This window comes from Hermetia illucens, chromosome 3, assembly GCF_905115235.1.
Source record: "Hermetia illucens chromosome 3, iHerIll2.2.curated.20191125, whole genome shotgun sequence".
NCBI lineage: Eukaryota > Metazoa > Arthropoda > Insecta > Diptera > Stratiomyidae > Hermetia > Hermetia illucens.
The window spans coordinates 80813124-80831876 of NC_051851.1; the positions used below are offsets into that span (position 1 = coordinate 80813124).

At 40.3% G+C, this 18753-nt stretch overlaps 1 protein-coding gene across 4 annotated transcripts in view; it reads right to left on the reverse strand.

Moving 5' to 3' along the window:
- LOC119651575 (sodium-coupled monocarboxylate transporter 1) overlaps positions 1–18753 on the reverse strand; it is a 301298-nt gene that overhangs the window by 85739 nt on the left and 196806 nt on the right. The window contains exon 1 of one of the 4 annotated variants that reach the window (XM_038055214.1): positions 4223–4234. The exons of the other annotated variants lie outside the window; for them this stretch is intronic. The gene's annotated coding sequence lies outside the window, so the exon portion shown is untranslated. Of the gene's footprint in view, positions 1–4222; positions 4235–18753 lie in introns of those variants that run through there. 4 annotated transcript variants of the gene reach the window in all.

Consider the following 18753-nt stretch of genomic DNA (forward strand, 5'->3'; position numbering starts at 1 on the left):
ATCCCTCTTTAGAACGCCAAAGCCACTTGACCAAGGTTCATGACCCAGTGATAGAGCAAACGAATATCATCAGTCGAGGTGTTTTAGGATAAATGTCATCTTGCAAAGTACTGCTCTATGCATTCCGCACAGGCAACATAAAGGACGTCACCGATAGCAAAAAGAAATAGTATAATGAAACCCTAGCGGACTCCGTTTTGAACCTCAAATTCAACTAACATTTTGCCTCGATGAAACACGTGACATTTTGCTCCATAACATGTCGCTCTGATAATAGCTATTAGTCTCTCCTAAATGCCCTCCTGCGTAGAGCACGCCAAATACACTCCCTGGACAGGGAGAAGAGCCAGGGACAGGACAGGGACCGGTTTCCTGGAGAAGAGCCGCTACACCATATATTATGGCGGCCATCCAGTAAACCATGTGCAACAATCGGTATCCGGTCTAGACCTGCCTTAATAAGGAACTCCAAACATCCCGGTTTTGCGCTGAGGTCCACCGTTTCATCTCAGGCAGGGTCTGTCTCGTCTTCTTTTTCTACCATAGGTATTGCCCTTATAGACTTCCCGGCTGCTATCATCCTCATCCATACGGATTAAGTGACCCGTCTAGCGTAACCTATTGAGCCGGATTTTATCCACAACTTGACGGTCATGGCATCGTTCATAGTTTTCGTCGTTATGTAGGCTACGGAATCGTCCATCCTCATGTAGGGAACCAAAAATTCTTCTGAGGATTCTTCTCCCGAACGCGGCCAAGAGTTCGCAATTTTTCTTGCTAAGAACCCAGGTCTCCGAGGAATACATAATGACTGGTAAGGTCATTGTCTTGTACAGTAAGAGCTTTGACCCGCTTTGAGACCTTTGCTTCTATCTGGCCTCGCACATTGGACAGGATCAGCCTAGTCAGTCTTATCAATTTCGTCGGGATACCGAACTCTCTCATGGCCGTGTACAGTTTTACCCTGTTCCAACAGTTTTTCCATCGATTGCCGCACAGAAAAAATCTGATGAGTTGCTGATTTGCCTGAAGTGAAGCCTCTTTGGTATGGGCCAATGATGTTCTGGGCGTATAGGACTATCCGGCCTAGCAAGATAGAGGAGAATATCTTATAGATGGTACTCAGCAACGTGATACCTCTATAACTGCTGCACTGTGTGATATCTCCCTTTTTATGTATGAGACAGATAATGCCTCTTTGCCAGTCGTTAGGCATTGATTCGTTGCATGGAAACATTAAACCTAAAAAGTTGTTGACGTTTTTTTTAATGACTGAAGTACAAACTGAAAAAGATATTCAAATTCAAACGCGGTAAGTAATTAGTGAATGAGGCCGTGCAAATGCATTCGTTAAGAGGGGAACCACATTAGAAGGCATTTCCCGCACTTTTTCGGGTTTTTTTTCAGTGAGAAAGATTAATTGAAACTGAATTAAATTCGGACATTACATTAGTCGGATTTCAGGAAACTCTTGGAAATTTTTTGGAATGACTCAAGCCAAAAATAACAAAATCCTACAACATGGGGCATGATTTTAATTTTATGTTAGCAATTTATGTTCTAAGAATATGAACCTTAATGCAAATGAAAATAATCAGGAAGTATCTGATGAGTTACCTTCGCCCTGGAGGAAATCGTCAGTCACGTTTTTGGTAGTGGGGTTTCCTCCTTTAAAGCCATACTTTTCGGGTATTGTCGGATGCTGAGTGGATGATGATTGTGTGTGGGTACGCGATACTCATTCGGGAAAAGCACTGCTATTACTGACTTTCCCTTTCATTCTTGGGAGTCAACTTGAGCGTGATTTTCTTTTGATTTTTAGCTAGCAAAAATGATGTGGGAAGTTTTGGCGAGAGTTTTTGTGATTTCGTTCGTAAGCATTCGAGATGAAGAGTTCAAAATCAATTGAATTTTGAAATTATTCACTTTTTGAGGGTGAAAATTATTGGGCCCCCTATCTCCCCTCTTCTCCATTGAAATTTCTAATACGGCCTCCGAAAAAAGTCCGGGACCCCGCCCTGCATCCTCCTCCCCTCGAGTCTGCTATTTACGAATCATTCGGAAGTAAGGAATTGTACCCGGGGCCTATGAAACCTTGACAGTAGCCAGCTTGATCGCATTGCATAGTGTCGGTGGCTTCTCAGCATCCACATGATTTAATTTTCTTTGTCGTATGACGAGCAGATGGGAGATTCATCTCCTTGTATGCAACATATTTACTTTTCTTCTACCTAACTCCTTTCCCACTCTTCTCTTAAAATGTTAATTTTTATGCTCCATATTCATAATTTTACTTACAAAACCCTATCACTTTTTAACTGCCGAAAAACCCTATTATTCATTTAATATAGAAAATTGCTTATATTTGGAAAACAATTATTAATCTTTTTTGCTGTAGTTTGAACATATAATAGATTTAATCATGTTGCATATTAGAGCCTGCATTACCAACGCCTATCTCTGCCTAAAGCGAAATATTTGTTGCACACACATGTTTAATTTCAGCTGGATTATGGTCCAGTTGGAACCCGTTCTGAGCATGGGTAAGTTGAATTGTGATCTGCCCTCTTATTTAGAGAAGGTTTTTGCTCCTCAAACATTTAAGAAGGTTTCAAAGAAAATCCTGGGGAATTGATAGCTACTTGCTTTTCTGCGGAAGTTATATATAGAATATGGAATAGGGAAGTAAAGTCCATAATATCGTATACGTGTAAATCCTGGAATTGTCATAGTCCAGAAATAGACAAAAAAGGGACTGTAAAAATATAGAAAATATCCAATAACATTGTTATTTCATGCCTTCGGGACAAGATTTTATAACGAAGAAATCGTGCTAATATTTGGTATTAACGTTGGATGAGCGGGAGTACCCTAACATTTAATGTAATCCAAAGCAATAATGATGCAAAGGCTTAATTAGGAAAGAAAACCATAAGTAAGTGGACAGGAGAAGATGAAATTGAATTAACATGCTTGGCATCGAACGGTTCTAGTCGATGATTTGCTTGCGTTGAAATTGGCCGCAACTGCTGCAGTCACTGCAAATTTTTTGAAGGCAGAGTGAGATTGGAGAACCCAGACCCACACAATCACGAGGAGCCATTACAACACATCTTTGAGGAACCCGTTGGGGAGTACCGTCCCCACGTACTCGAAGAGGGCGATCACACCCGAGTCTGCAAGGGACTCATCTGAAGTGGTTTTGGCCACGATGACTCACCGGAAGTTATCTGGTACCATGGGAACCGGGATGGCCCTCTGAGAGCAGGAGAATTACTGGAGGATTTGTTTTCGGCCCGGTTATTTGCGGTTGGCCTCCTAGTGGGAGTTTCATGGTGGTTGTGGTTATGCCTACATCGCGCGCAGAGCTCCTCGGAGCTCAAGCGTGAAGTTGCGCTGTACAACTCGGGTGCCGTACCCTTAGCTGCGGCAGAGGTGTTAGATAGGCCTCGCATCCAGTGGAGCCGGCACCGGTGCTCGATCCTGATTCGATCCTGCGGGGTGGAAGATATTTGAATGACGTCGTCGTTTTCGTGTGGGTAAGTTTCGTTGATAGTTGATGGACCCATCGATTTATTGGCACTTCAACATCCCCGTCATGTGAAATCAAATTTCACAATTTTCTATAAATTTAAGTTGCGGGTATGGAGCGTAAAGCAACCCGGGCAAGCTACTGTACCCGTCCATGGCTTTAGTGTTTGATCGTTGATTGAGGGCGGATGTGCCGCATGTGAAGCAATCGTCAGCCGAGGTTAAGCTGCAAAAGTTTGATCCATCGCATTGGCGACATTTTAGCGGGAAGGGCACCTGTAACTTTCGCGGGACGGTCCGCAGATCATAATAGGATACTGCAAATAGATACCACCCCTACACTTAGCCGAGACTTCAGTGGACTCTATGGTATTTTGCCTCGGGTAAACGAATGAACACAAAATTAATGGTTTTTTTTATCATTAAGTTAATACGCGATTTGTAACGGAAGCTGCTACTGAAGTTTGTGCTATGAAATCAATTTGAATCCTAGAGTAGCGTGCTTTTAAGATAAACGACAAGACGAACAGGGAATTTGTAATCTAATTGCTGGAAAACATTTACATCCATCTATATAATTTAAAATAGTAGAGCAAGCTACAATGTACTGCCTAAAATTTCAAGGTGGTGCTCTCCGTTTTAGTAGAATGTTTAAATTCTTATACACATCTGAATCTCTAGCGCTACTTACGGTGTGCGATTCTCGACGTCGTGTTGACGCAAGTAAGATCTATGAAAAAATAGCATAATTCCTAGTAAATCAACCTGCTAGGACTCTAAATATCTCTAAATAATTATCAATACAACTAGTTTGATAACCATTTCGGTATAAAGACACGTGAAGTTTTTATTAAATGGCAAAGGACCATTCATTTCACTTTCGCGTGTGTTTTTAGCTAGGTTCCCGCGATATTCCCAGTATTATCTTCAAAGTTCTGGTGACTCCTATAAATCAGTAAAGGGACGTCATACGCATCGGCTAAAGGACAAGTGAATGACTTAAGAAAAAGATTCAAAAGGACAGAAGGTGATTGTTAGGAGAGGTATACCAATCAGTAGTGCGTAGAGATGGCTTTTTTATTCAATAGAAACATACAGTATTCCTAATAAGGACAACAATTTTATCATCTTGCTTCGTTCTGTAAAAATATTTAATGGAGAAGGAAGAATCTATTTGGAAATCTCCCGGCACAACCCTAAATTTTGGAAATATCCCAGCTTTGCTGACGATTTCTAACTGAGTTAAACCCGAATCCTAATTATGAATTCTGTGCCACATTCCTGAAGATGTACGTGTGTATTGATGACAATTTCAACTGACCTAATTGGGTCATTGTTATGTAGTGGACAAGTGAATGAGGGGGTCGAAATGATTTACAAGTTTTCCCTTCCGCCAATTCTCTCAAAGGTCTTAATTTAGTCACATTATTCGTCCCTTTGCTATTGAATCTATTCATTCTCGGGTCGCATATTTTATTTTTCTTTGTGCTGAGATTCATCATATGTAGAGCATTCGATTTAAGAAAGGTGCGAGGTATAAAGTAGAATAAAAGGAAATTGGTTGTCAGATCCAGTGTATGACTAGAACCTTCTTTCAACTTGTGAATGCCTAGCACGTATGTTCTTTTAACTCTTTAAAAATATATTTGGGATTATTATCAGCCATCGCAATCTCTCGATGATTGAAGTAACTTTAATACTTTATTTAGTAGTTGCTGGCACCCCCTTTACTCATTATACCTGATGGCAATATATGTAAGCATGTAATAAATTACGACATTAAAACCCAAAACTGAACCTCCTCGTTAGCTACTTGACCGCTTTGCGCTACAGCTTTCGTGGTAGTTTTTCCATTGACACTTTGTCTCTACGTCAAAATGGCCCTTTTAAAGCACACCCTATCTATCTGTGAGACTTTCATAACGTCATTATGTTTCTCATTATGCTGAAATCACGTATGGTAATTGCAAAATGGAGTCTAACATAGAAGAGTTGAAAGTTGAGAAATCGGCTTACATCATCATCACTATCGGTACCCCCATTATTCTTTGATTGCGCTAAAGGGTACAAACTTTAATAGATAATAATATTTTGTTGTGAAATGAATAAGGATAGGATAATAAGGAGCTTTGTCTCCTATTAGTGCTTGTAGCTCTATTCATAGTTTAGCTTTGCGATTATTTCAAAAGTTAGTTATAGCCTCTAGGGGAATTTAAATTATCTGGTACACTTTGCGAACTTTGTCCTCGTTAGTCAGATTTAATTAGAAATTTGGTCAATGAGATATTCAAGCTGTTTTAATGTATATTTGTTATCGTTTAAATCAGCAACTAAAGTTGAACAAATTCGAACTATGGAAAAAGGGCCAACAAGGATGATTGTATGTGATGACGCACTTTCAATGTTAATGTGATTGCTGAAATATTTACACGATACGTCATGTCATAGCCAATTGAAAACATCGAACCAGCCATCCAATATTCCCCGGTGTATGCTTTTAAACAACCAGTCAAATTAGCTTGCACCAACGCAAAGGCCTACTCTTCTCGTTAAGATAAATTATAGTCCTTCAGCGCTTTACGCCGTCTATTACTCATATCAAGCATTGTCCCATACGCACATTATTACTGTCAGCCTCTTGGATCATTTCCAGCCCGTTTCAATTTAGTGATAAGTCGCTCTCAAGTGTTCATTAGAAGAAACATGACCACCCAACGGTCGTCGATAACGTCAAATGTACGGAAAATGACATCCTCCGGCTAGGCATCTGCACTCAACATGTCCTTTACACTGTCTTGAACACTTGACACTAACGCCTTGAGTCACCTGTTTGAAAATCAATGAAACTTCTCTCGATTCCAAAATGAACAGACATTTATGTTGACATCTTGAAATGGCAGCAAGATGCTAGAGAGTTTCAAAGTGGCGCTGAAGGGATGATATCCCCAACTCCAACCGTCAGATGGAGAGAATCCTTGATGGTTTCGTACGATTACAAAAATTGTGTATGGATGCAATGCCGGAGGAGATGTGAGTATGCGAATTTCGCAGAGTGAAATATGTATATTGAACGGTTCCGTGGAGTCATGGAGTAACTTTAGCAGTTTTCCATTAATATAAATAGCAAATTATCAATTTTCATTAATACAGATATTTCCTCAAGATATTACTTGACTACTGCACTTTATAAGGATATCAGCTTTCACAAAACAGACTTGGTTACAATAAGATGATTCCGCGTTTTGCACAGCGGTCACGACTCCGTTAGTTTAAAACGTGCAGAAATTTCACTTGAGCACTTGCAGCTTAATCCAAGATAAGATAAGCTGCCATCTAAAATCAGTCTTAACGGAAGAAATCCATAGAAGAACTTAATATCTTTCAGTTATAGCGGCAGGAGGATTTTAGAAGCACTGCTAAAGAGAATGCCATCATCAACAGCATACATAAAGGTGGCTTAAGTTATATGGATTGGAAGTTAATAGTAAGCACGTGATCTTTAAAAGCGGTTTATTTTTTGGCGAAATATTCTATAAGAAAAGGCAAAAATAAAGTTGCATGAAGCAAAGATAAATGTAGAGTTAATGATAGATTGCTTGATTTGATGTATTAAACTGCTATCTTCGTTTAAGCTGAAAGTTGAGAAACCACACAAGATATACAGTTGATAGGTTGAGTAGGTTCTGAGAATGGGATCCGTGAAGAAGTTATCACTTTCCAGCCTCTGCCCTTCCCTCTTTTGCACTAAATATCAGAACAGCATTGAAATGTACTAATCGATACCCTTCATTTGATGCCCCACATGACACAGATAGGCTGACGGACAGATAGATAGTAAGTCGATTTTAATACTTTTTTTTGAGAATTGTGGGACCTTAAGTCCGCATCAACTTAATGTCGGACAGGACCAAATGGGGAGCAACTTACTCCCTCCTTTTTTGGTCCACGGACCCCCCATTAGGGCTTAGCACCCAAACTTCAAAAAATGTCAGGCGAAGACGGCTTTATGGTATCTTACCTCAAAAAAAAATATTTTCAGCTCTGGCCAAGCTCTGGTCAATAAGGTGGATTTGCGCTCAATATAATTCGTAGTCATGTTGTGTTCTGCGAATTATATAAAGGAGTATTCAACATCTGCGAACCGCTTCGGACACGGGGCTCCCAGGGCAGAGGTGAGGCAGCGTCTGACAATTTGCTTCTGCCCTGGTAAGAAACCGTAAAGCCGTCATCACCTGATACAATTTTAATCAGGTTTTTACACAGGGATATCAAATCAAATTGGTGGACCTCGGCGCAAAACTGGGATGTCTGGAGTTCTTTACTAAGGCAAGCCTAGATCGGATACCGATTGTTGCGCCGTTGATGATAATTTTACACAACCTTAAAGACCTGCAGTTGTCAGTTCTATGCTTTCTATCGGTTTCATCATAGCTTAAATTTCAGATACACTTCAAAATGTGTGTCTTTTGTACAAGTTGCGTTTCCAACCCCGCATATAACTATCCTTCCTAACGTTTTTAGTTAATGCAGATAAGGAGCTCACCTCTTCCAAGAACCATAACATAGGGAACCGAATCTCTTCTTGTGGATAGCTCATAAGACATCTTGCCCTAGTGGACCACACAATGTGAATATTCTTCCACTCTCGCTGATGTCCATGCGTAGGGTTGCACATATCCCTTATAACCCCATCTGCTATGTAAAAATTAAAATTAAGTTGACTGATCCGTCGGAAGCTTTTGCTCCGTTTCGCATTTTACTGAGGCAGCGCTAGTTTTCGAAAAAAAAAATTGTAGTCTAAGCTCACTTTTGTAAAATATGTAAATGCAGGGCATCCATTCGGCATATTACTAGAGCAGGAATTATGTCATTTCGGCCCGTAAGTATCTACGGAACGAGTCAAACGCCCATTTCACTCGTACAAGTAACAATGCACGCCAAAATCAGTCTAGGTTGAAGGCTGTCTATAACTGCCTACACTGAGCTGCCATTTTGATTGTGGGACCTCAAACAGATATTTGCATTTCTTCATTGCCCTCTTTGTATTTTCCAAATTTTGTTAGCCACAGTTTTTGGCAAGGATCCTTTTCAACTTCGAGGGGGCTCAAGCGAGATAGTGACTTCGCAAAAGTGCCGCTATAATAATTCATTTAGCGGCCCTTATCCTCCTCTTGAGAGCTCTCTTGGTCTGTTTGTACAAATTCCAGGTCAGAACTAAATAATACCTTATAGGAATCGCAATTTCGTTCATCTCTGTTGCTCAGTCCAAGTTCCATAATGGTGTGAAGAGCTCTTTCCGAAAAGGGGTATTTTATAGAGAGGTTGTAGCTCTACACTTTATCCAAGAGCCAAATTTTTGCAATACAATGTAAAGGAATCAGTTATATAGTTTCAGAAAGCAAGTGTACTCCTCGCAAATTTTTTAGAATATACCTCGACCTGCTATCTTTGTAACATTCAGGCATATCAAACCTGAGTGGTGAAGGTGAGCTAACTGGATGTTTGACATACTCCAGTATTTTGCCCGTGGAAGTAGCATAAGTTAACATGGAGACAGAAAATGGTTTTAGTGAGGGGATCGCCTTGAACCCGAGGTCACTTAAAAGAGTATGTGTATATGCAAAGCTAGAATTGGGGACAGCAGTATCTAGGTGCTGAGGGTACCAATTTTCCGCCAACGCTAATGTTGGGGCCAAGCTACTGTCACACTAAAGGCACCTGAAACCTAGACAAGTTTGGTAATTTTTTGTATAGCTCCAGGTGAGGCTACGCAGTTTGAGATAAAGTCGCAGAACCATTTATAGTGTCTGAAAGTGAGGTTAAAAGCCAGTTGGTTGTGCATATTTTTAGCAACTACGGAAAGAGTTTTCGATTCTTCAGACAGCATTTGTTTGGAGTTTAGCCAGTGGGCGGTTCCAAGTGCTACAGCTATCGCATTGATAAGAAGCACTGAATTAAGCTGGGAAGGTGATTTATTAAAATGATTTCCGGCATTTTCCAAGCCAAGTTGAGAAATCTTACATATTTGGCGAATGATGATGTTCCTGATAAATTCATGACACCATACTGATCATAACGGGGTATTAAGCATTACTCGGCAGCTTCGGGAAGGACTTCAAACTGATTACATTAGTAACTGTATTTTTAACGATACAAGATCAACAGTATTTATTAAGCAATTCGAGAGTTTTTCAAAATACTTGGAGGCAGGTTGACCAAGATTCACTTGATGGGTGGGGTTATAGTATGGAATACACCCATTAGGCTTAAAAGTTTATTGGCGCCATTGATCGAACGCTGAGAGTTTTGCTGCGCAGTTACTCAAGGAGAGAGAGAAGTATCGCCTTCTCTATATTATTTATTTTCTGTTCACTTCTTTGTTGAGTATAGGGCTGCACATAGTCTATTTGTTGTTATTGTTACTTCTCCTCCCACATTTTTTATTTTCAATGAGCCTGTGCTTCAGTTTCAGTTTCACTATCATAAAAGCTTACTGCAGCGGAGGCAAATCCAAAACCAACACAACACATCCATGACGAGCGGGATTCGAACTTTTCGAGAGGGTAACGTTCTAATCCCTTAACCATCGCGCTGTTTTCTCTATTTTACATTTCTGCATGTATGATTGACTTTGTGCCAAACCAACTAATCTGATATGCATTGCGGGGACGCCCAGCGCCCGGGGTTAAATGAATCTACCTCGACTAGAAGAGTAATGTTCGAGATGTGGCAGGTATATCAAAACCTCTTCGTGCCTTTGTCGTTGTCCATCAAAGAAGCACCCTTCCGTTACTCCACTTTGTTCTTGCTATGGCCCCAGTCATAAGGGGAATCTAAAGTCCAGTGCCATATAAGCTGAAGAGGATGTGAAACAATTTGTTTATGGTATGATCACGTAACATGACCAACGACTGAATCTGGATCAACAGTGGTAGGTACCAGTGAAACACTATCACTGCAAGTATCAGCTCTAATCGTTCGTCAGTTTTACTATAATTTTTAATTTCCCACATTAACAGCTGGTAGCCCTTTTACGTTAATGGTAATGATAAAGTGCCTACCATAAATAACATAATTACATTCGTACTCAACTAGTGAGAACTGAAAAATCCGAAATAGACACGGCTAATTTTAAGTACGTTATCAAAATCTGTCTTCTGCTTCGACTAATGACTGTGACTACAAAACGAAAAAATCAACAACCAGCGAATAGTGAATATACAGAAATTACTTTGATGGCGGCCCATTGGTCATCAATATGCTCCGATAAGCTGTTCAATATATGTGCCGTCTGTTTAGCATGCTAGTTTTTCCATTGGTGAACGATAGCCAACAGTCGTAGCTCCCCACTGTAAATTCAAACTCATCAATCTACTACTGATTGCGATATGGTGCATCTGATTAGAAGTATACTACCGCCCACTGGAGATTCAGCTGACCTCATGACTCTGTGCTCCAACAATGTGCCTCCAAAGACGAGGCAGTAGAAATTGTAAAAAGCCGAAACTTTTACGGTCTCACAACCGTGTTTCCCCATCACATCTCCGAAGAGGGTGTTATCAGAACTCACCATGCCATTCAGATCCTCCTCATGATCACAATATTACCTTTTGGAAGCCTTTTCTATACTGCATTGAATGAGCCATAGAAAGCGTTCTTCTTCTCTGCGAGGGAAGTCTCCGTTTGTGCATTACACTGCGCTGTTGACATGTCTCCCATTCTTGTCGGAATCTCATAATTAGTATTCTCACCGATTCTCACGACATAAGATACTTCCGACAGGTCTCCCAATGTATCATACAACAGCATACAGTCGCAATAGGAAAAAGGAGTGCTTCAAAGGAGTTCCACCATCCTATCTCGCTTAACCCTAGAATGCTCAACTTGTATTGCTGAAGTTGTAGTAAACGAGTATTTTGGTTTCAACATCTCATCTTCAAGATAAATGCCATCAATTTGAGTGCTGTTAGCCTCACCTACTCTCTGAGACGCTAATGTGTTATTCACATGCACATGAAATGCTTACATTAACATGCACAATATTAGAAATTTCCGGAGCTAATTTGCTGAATACCTGGCTAACAGTTTCTGTCCACCACAGAAGCGCTCCAAATACACACCAATTCACTTTGCGAATTTACAGCCTCCTTTTTTCCACTGTGTTCGGGTGAAATTTTCTAATACGAACCCGGAATTTAAAAAGCTGTCGAAAACCCAAAAAGAAAGCAGCTGCCGTACTTTCCTGTGCAAGTAATCTCTCGCACTTCCATTTGGGCGTCCAATTGTTTCACAGCAGCGCCTATTTACATAAATGTTTCGCAATTTCCCGTCACGATCCGTTAAGCAAAATGTATGTTACAAAATTTATAGGAAAAATAGGAAAAGAAAAGATGAATGGGCGAGAGAGCGAATTTATACAGTAGAATATGGTAGACTGACGATTTGGTATGAAATATCGGGATTACCAATTATCGGGATTGCAAAATAAAGAAAATTAACTCTGGAAACCAGCAAATTTGTAGGAATTAGTTAGTAATACGGGTAACCTATGTACGAATTATTGGGACCCGCTTAGTAAATACTAAAAACAAATGGAATTAAATACGTTAATCTTTAAAAGTAGGATAACTAGGTACTGTAGCAACTCCAAACCTAACCTTCTAGTTCTCTGTTCGGTTTTAATTGTTCGGCTCCACATTTCTCCCTCAGTTGCCGAGAATCGACTCTTACTTCAGTCAAACTTTTCTAACAACCCTTTACTTGCTAATTAAAGGATGTTCTAACAAGCAGTTTGGACTATTTCGGGGTATAGTAAAATCAGAAAGGCATTACCACTATGTCAACCTAGAATGAATTTTGAAGATAACTCCGTTACTGCTGCGCAAATAATGTTTTGGGTCGGACCAGTGCTCGTTTTGATATAACCCTTGCGTGTATGTTATTTTCAGTTGAGGAGTATCGCTGTCTTGCGGAAGCCTTTGACTTTTATTCGATTCATAGCTATCAATCATTTGTTCCCAGTGGTGACAGATTTGTAGATCAAAAGAACTCGAAGGATAAGTCAATTATCAATGTTGTAGCTCTTTTCTCTGTGAGTCAATCTTCTTAATTCGATTTCTGGAATCGAAATTTACAACCCGTTTCAATTCACTTAGGACGATCTAAACTAGAAACTAATTTTAATTGCTTGGATACAAATTTCCATAGATTGTCATCAACTATATATGTATTCCCAACAAGCGTATTATGGAGGTATGAGTAACAAATAAATTTTCAATAATGATGTGTATGCAATAAAATATATAAAGTGGATATCATAAATGTTAAGCCAAACGCAAACAAGATTGAAGGAAAAACAAAATAATTCGGGAACTTCTCTAACTTTTAATCATTTCGGAAAACACTTATTCGGCAATTATTTTGCAATAACTTTTGCTTGCTCATTTCTTACCAGAAACTGCATAAAATTTTCGGGTAGAAGATAAAGTTGGAATCAAGTTGGTAAAAGAGGAATGTTTCACTTGTTATGAAGAGTCTTGAATGGCTGGAATGGGAATGCTGGAAGTTCGAAAACATGCTCTATAAATTATAATAAGTGCGATATATGCATAACTTGAATATTCTCTTCTTCAGAGCAGGTCTCGAACAGAGTTTTTCTGAGCATCAAAAGCACCCTTACCCAATGTTCCGCAAGACTAATTTGATTGTTCCATGTTTTGGATCCTTTTTCCAATATTTTGAAATAATACTCGAATGGTTACAGGAATATTTATCACCACAAGTGTGGCAAGGCTAAGAGCTTGTGGTTGCAGGATATGCATTGACGACTTCCTTAAGAAAATGCGCGCATCAAAAGCAAAGGATCCGTCTGCTTTACGGTAGTTTCGTTCCGCTGGAGCGGATACCACAAGATGGAAAGCCCTTTTAGCTCAGCTTGGAATTACGGTACTTATAGAAAGCAGAGGTATGCAGAAACTGTTCATGCATTGACATGGAGGTCAAGCATGCACTTGCCGCAGACCCAGACGAACCGGTTCCATATTCTTGGTTCCTTGTTAGTGGAAACATGCTCCTTCATCAGAATTGAACGAGTATTTCTTTGTCTTCATTTGTACCATTCAAATCCGCCATACGCAACAGAGATACTAAAATCATGAAAAAATGCAGGGTACTTTACCTTAGTTGCAAAAATGATGGGGCTTCACGTGCAAAAATAGAATTGACAGAGAGCAATAGTTTTAAAAAGTGTCCCTGTAACTCTCATGCACACGAAATCATCTATGCCAATCCCCTTGTACGCTATGTGCTTTCATCCTTTGAAATCTCTAATGGAGGACCGTAACTGGAAGGGTTAGGTTAGACGATGGAAAGACCGGCAGTCTGACGGCAATTTGAGCCTCATAGGGAGACTTTATGAAGGGGTGCAGCAAACACAATGACAAAAGTCCAGAGGAGGATGCTTACGTTTTTCGACAACACACTGACTAGCCACGATACCGATTTAAGAGGATCAAACGAGACCAGCGCCCCACAACTGAGAATTCAATCGAAGCACTTAACTTACACACAAAGGCACAACCCCGGCCTACTCCTAAGCAACCGGAGAATTTTCTGTTATCCTTCTCGTGCACTGTTTAACTGCATCACGTGTTTGCGACGAAAGTACTGAATGATTTCGCAATCTATTCCACAATACACTGACAAAGTTGATAAGAGTATTGATTTTTCCCCATTTCGTATTAACCTAGAATTGATGCAGCCAGTCAAAGGATTCAAGGGAATCACAGGAGTCAATCGGGATGCTCCTCGGTTAATATTCGAAATGATTTTGCTTCTGGGTTAGCATGATTGTTGTGATGGAGCCATTACGTCGTGCTATTAGGTGTACATGTACAGACTGCCGTACAATATTGGATCAGAATTTAAAATTAATATTCAGAACTAACGGATCTATATCTATGTGAACATTGCTTTCAATAGGCGATATTTTCTGGAATTGAAATTCGAATAGCATTCATGCAATACATATCTTTGGAAGAAAAATTATTGACGCAATGCCAGTAATACATAATCAACCTAACGCATCTTCGTTTGAAATTCTATTCCAAAACTATCTAGATTATGGCGTAAATTATTTGGTATTTTGAAATTCGGAACGATATGAGGAAGCCAATTAAAGCATGAAGTAAGAGAAGAGTGACTTAATGGAACTTACAGAGTTTTAAGTAATTTTGACGAAAATTTTGCGGATGAAAATCAAAATGGAAATAAACGCCATTGTTCAAGTGTCTTCGTTATTCCTTGATTTCTCATCAATTGCTCTTAAAAAAATAGGATGTCCTTGATATCACCTACTAACTGACACTGGAGCTTGCAGAGTGGAGAACTGGAGGGTTTCTAACCAGGGATCCTACTCAGATCACAATAAGGTGCTCTTAAATCTACATCTGGCCGTACCCTTTCGGAGAATCAAGGAGAATCGGCTGGAGGAAGTTTGATCGATGAATGAATGATTATGAAGAATAAAGTCTCCAGTAATTGAAATGGTAATAATAGCATGACAGGCGAACTAGAGTCAAACGTCGAGGCTTTGGAAAAGGCATTCGAACCCGCCCGTGCAATGAAAGTACAGCTAAATCACATTACCACCGAAGATCGATCCAACATTAGGAAACTGATCAGAGAGAGGTTCAACGTAGCTATACAAGGACTACCTGAAAACCAGTCGGCCATCAAGACTATCAGAAAGCGCTCCTGACTAGACTAATGCCAGATCATTATTTAAAACGTTAGCGAGTTTTCGAAAGCCAGTAAAAATTTGACCAAAGAACATAGAATTCCCTCCATTCTTAAAAATAAAAAATGCAATTTAATAAAGTAATGCAAGACGACAGAAACTACTGTTTATGAGGTGCTTATAGCGGTTGAGTGGTCGCTATACTACAAGCAGTATGTTCTAGGTGCCTTCCTGGATATGGAGAGAGCATTCAAGAACGAAGACCATCAAGGAAGGTCTAACGAGAAAATGATGGGGCTGTGATAATGATGGCTGATGGATGACAGTTTATGATATTAGAGAAAGGCAAGACGAAAATGGTGGCGTATGCCGGCGGCTTGGTAATATTAGTGTTAAGGATCTTTCTCTTCGTTATGAGTGAAAGACGTGGACTCGGTATAAATCCAAGCGAAACAGAGTTGATGCTATTCACCACCAGACATACGGCTATGCAGTCCTGCGTGCATACAGTCCCAATGTACTTCTGCATTTTCTCCCTGTGAACTTCCACATTAAATACGCTGTAGCGTGCAGTGTTGGCAGAATACGTCAGTCCTTATGTTGAATAGCAAAACATTACAACATAGTAGCATCCTCAACAAAGTACGTCCAAAGCCAAGCTTCAAGAGGAACTTTGCTGTGGGGTTTCTAACCAGTTGGAATGGAAGACCGCGGCGTATTTCAAGGTTATTAGCCAGTATTTTTACCCAACGGATCAAACATGGTGTTGAACCGATCCGAGGTTTTCTGAGATACACACAGCGTAGTCGAGTAGAACGTGCTTCTAGGATTCGCTAGTTTATTTCAAGCGAAAGTACTGGCGATACTGTAGGCCAAGCGTAACATAGTTATTGCAGCACAGCCAAAGGGCTATTAAGGCTTTACACTCTGTGGCAATATCCTCCAGGCTGGTAAAGTAGGACAATGACGTACTGAACATATTGGACAGTACAGCAGATAGGTGTAGTCGGCGTTCGACTAGCGCTACAAATCTAGGATTACCAGGGCAGTGGCTTACAGTAACCATTCCACCAGACAAACCTCTTAAGGCACTTACTTAAACTAGGTCCTTCGCTTGGATTCCATTCCCCTTGTGACGTTAGAACGGGGCACCACACCTCTAATTAAGCTCTTCTGAGCGACGATTATACCTACCAACCAATCCCCCTAGCATTGATAATTCAATTATTCTGCATGTAGCTTCGGAGCAGTACTACGAAGGCGGTCTTCTAAGCTTCCGTCCTCAAGAAAAATTTTGTGAATGTGCTTGAGCAGGTCTAATAGGCGCTCACTAACCCGACAATTTGAGCCGACAGTTGTTGGTTCGTAATCGATTGAGGGAGTAGATGTGGTCATTATTATATAATTTTTTTTGCAAAGCAATAAGCTCATTTAAAATGAAATACAACATAAAGTTAAAATCCACCAATGAATAACTGTTTGCGGTTCATGTCAAATGCAGTTTTCGATGTTTTGCTTGTCAATTGCCATCCTTGAGAAGGGAAGAAGGTATCATAGAACACCAGCTCTGCTCCATACTTAATGAATACTTCGATGAATTAACCTCTAGCGGGCTGAAATTGGAGATTTCATCGCAATGGTTTGCAAATATAAGACAAGTAGAAGAGAGGAATCAGCGGAAACAGTTTTCATGATGAATCCAACAACATTGGCCAGAGAATCTCAAAGATGACCTTTTTTGAGAAAATTAAAGCAGTGACGGAAATATTAGCGACTTAAGTTTCGGCCTTAAGTCAGCTAATGGCGAATGTTGGGAGTCCTACATCTAGCAGAGGACGTCTTTTAAGAGCGGGTGTGGGCTGATGCTCTTGGCAGGGAGGTACATCGTAACCACCTTTCAGAGACGGGAAGCTTTGTAGGTGGCGTCTGCCTATCGCACTATCTCTGAACCGGTCCTGATAATGACCACGACAATGATTCCCGTTGCCCTTCTTACTAATGAGCGTAAAGCCATGTACAAGAGCAGGTTGTTCATGAGGAATGCACACTACATGAGTGGCAAAACAAGACAATAGGCAGATGAAAGCATGGTGAGACTGACTATTTTCATACTCAGCTTGTAAATGGACTCGAAGGCTTTCAGTCTCATCTGCACAAGATTGGGAGACGATCTCCTGACTGTGTATTTTGCAATGGGGTTGTAGACGACGCTCATCATACCATTCCCTATCGATAGATGGGCTGGGATAGACGAATCCTAGCTCTATGATTTGACGTCAGCTGCAAAGAAACCATTTTGAAGAAAAATGTTTAACTTTTAATTAAAAGACGTGAAAGATGAGCCCCTGATGAGCATGTCTGATTTAGTACTTCGGTTTGTAAATTTACAGGGTAAAGACAACTTCGAGCTACTGTAACTTTGTTACTAACAGTATGATTTTGATGAAACTTGGGGATAATATGCTTGATATTATATTTTATACTATCACCAACTTTGATAACTCTGGCATAAACTTAGAGGGGGGGGGGTTTACTCACTTTTTCCAAAATATGGTAATATACTATTATTAACTCAGTTTAAACAGACATCTATATGGAGAGTATTTTGAGGCCTGGGCACCATATAGAGGTAGCTTCATGATTTTTTCAGATTTTTCGGTTGGGTAGTTTCTGAGAATGGATGAAAATCATCACTTTCCACCCCTCCCACTACCCGCCTTTTTAACAAATCTCAAAACTAAGACCGGCTTTTAAAATTACTAATTAAGACCTTTCACTCGATACCCCACATGATTATATTTGGTGAAAAAAAAATTTACATGGGCGTATCGATGCCGACTTCCTAATCGGTAGGATTCTCTGCTGCGAATCAGATGAAGGAATGAAATCATACAAAACGACATGCGGAGTTCCACAAGGGTCTGCCTAGGGTCACTCTGGTGGATTATTATGTATAACGGAATGTTGACCCTAGACCCTCCTACTGGTGTGGCCTTCATTGGTTTCGCGAATGATATTGGTGTGACGGTTGTTGCACGCCTTCTCGAAGAAGTCGAGCTTTATGCAAATGAAGCAGTCGATGAAATTAAATCCTGGATGGAGAATGCTGGTCTATAGCTCGCCGAGCATAAGACGGAAGTAGCACTTATTACCAAACGGAGAAAGCACATTTCCATGAAGATCAAAGTTGAAACGCAAACAATTCATTTTGCACTTAATACTTAGGTGTAATGATTGACCAGAGGTTAAATTTCAGATTGCATTTGGAGGGTGCAGTAACCAAAGCATATAACATCACAGCCCTAGTTGCGAGAATGCTATCAAATATAGGTGGCCCAAGGCCGAGCCGTCGACTCCTTATTTCGAAAGTAGTCAATTCGATCCTACTGTATGCAGCCCCAGTATGGGCAGATGCACTGGAAAATATAGCAAATAAGAGAAAAGTTGGAGCTGCATATCGCATAAATGTACTCGGAACATGTTGC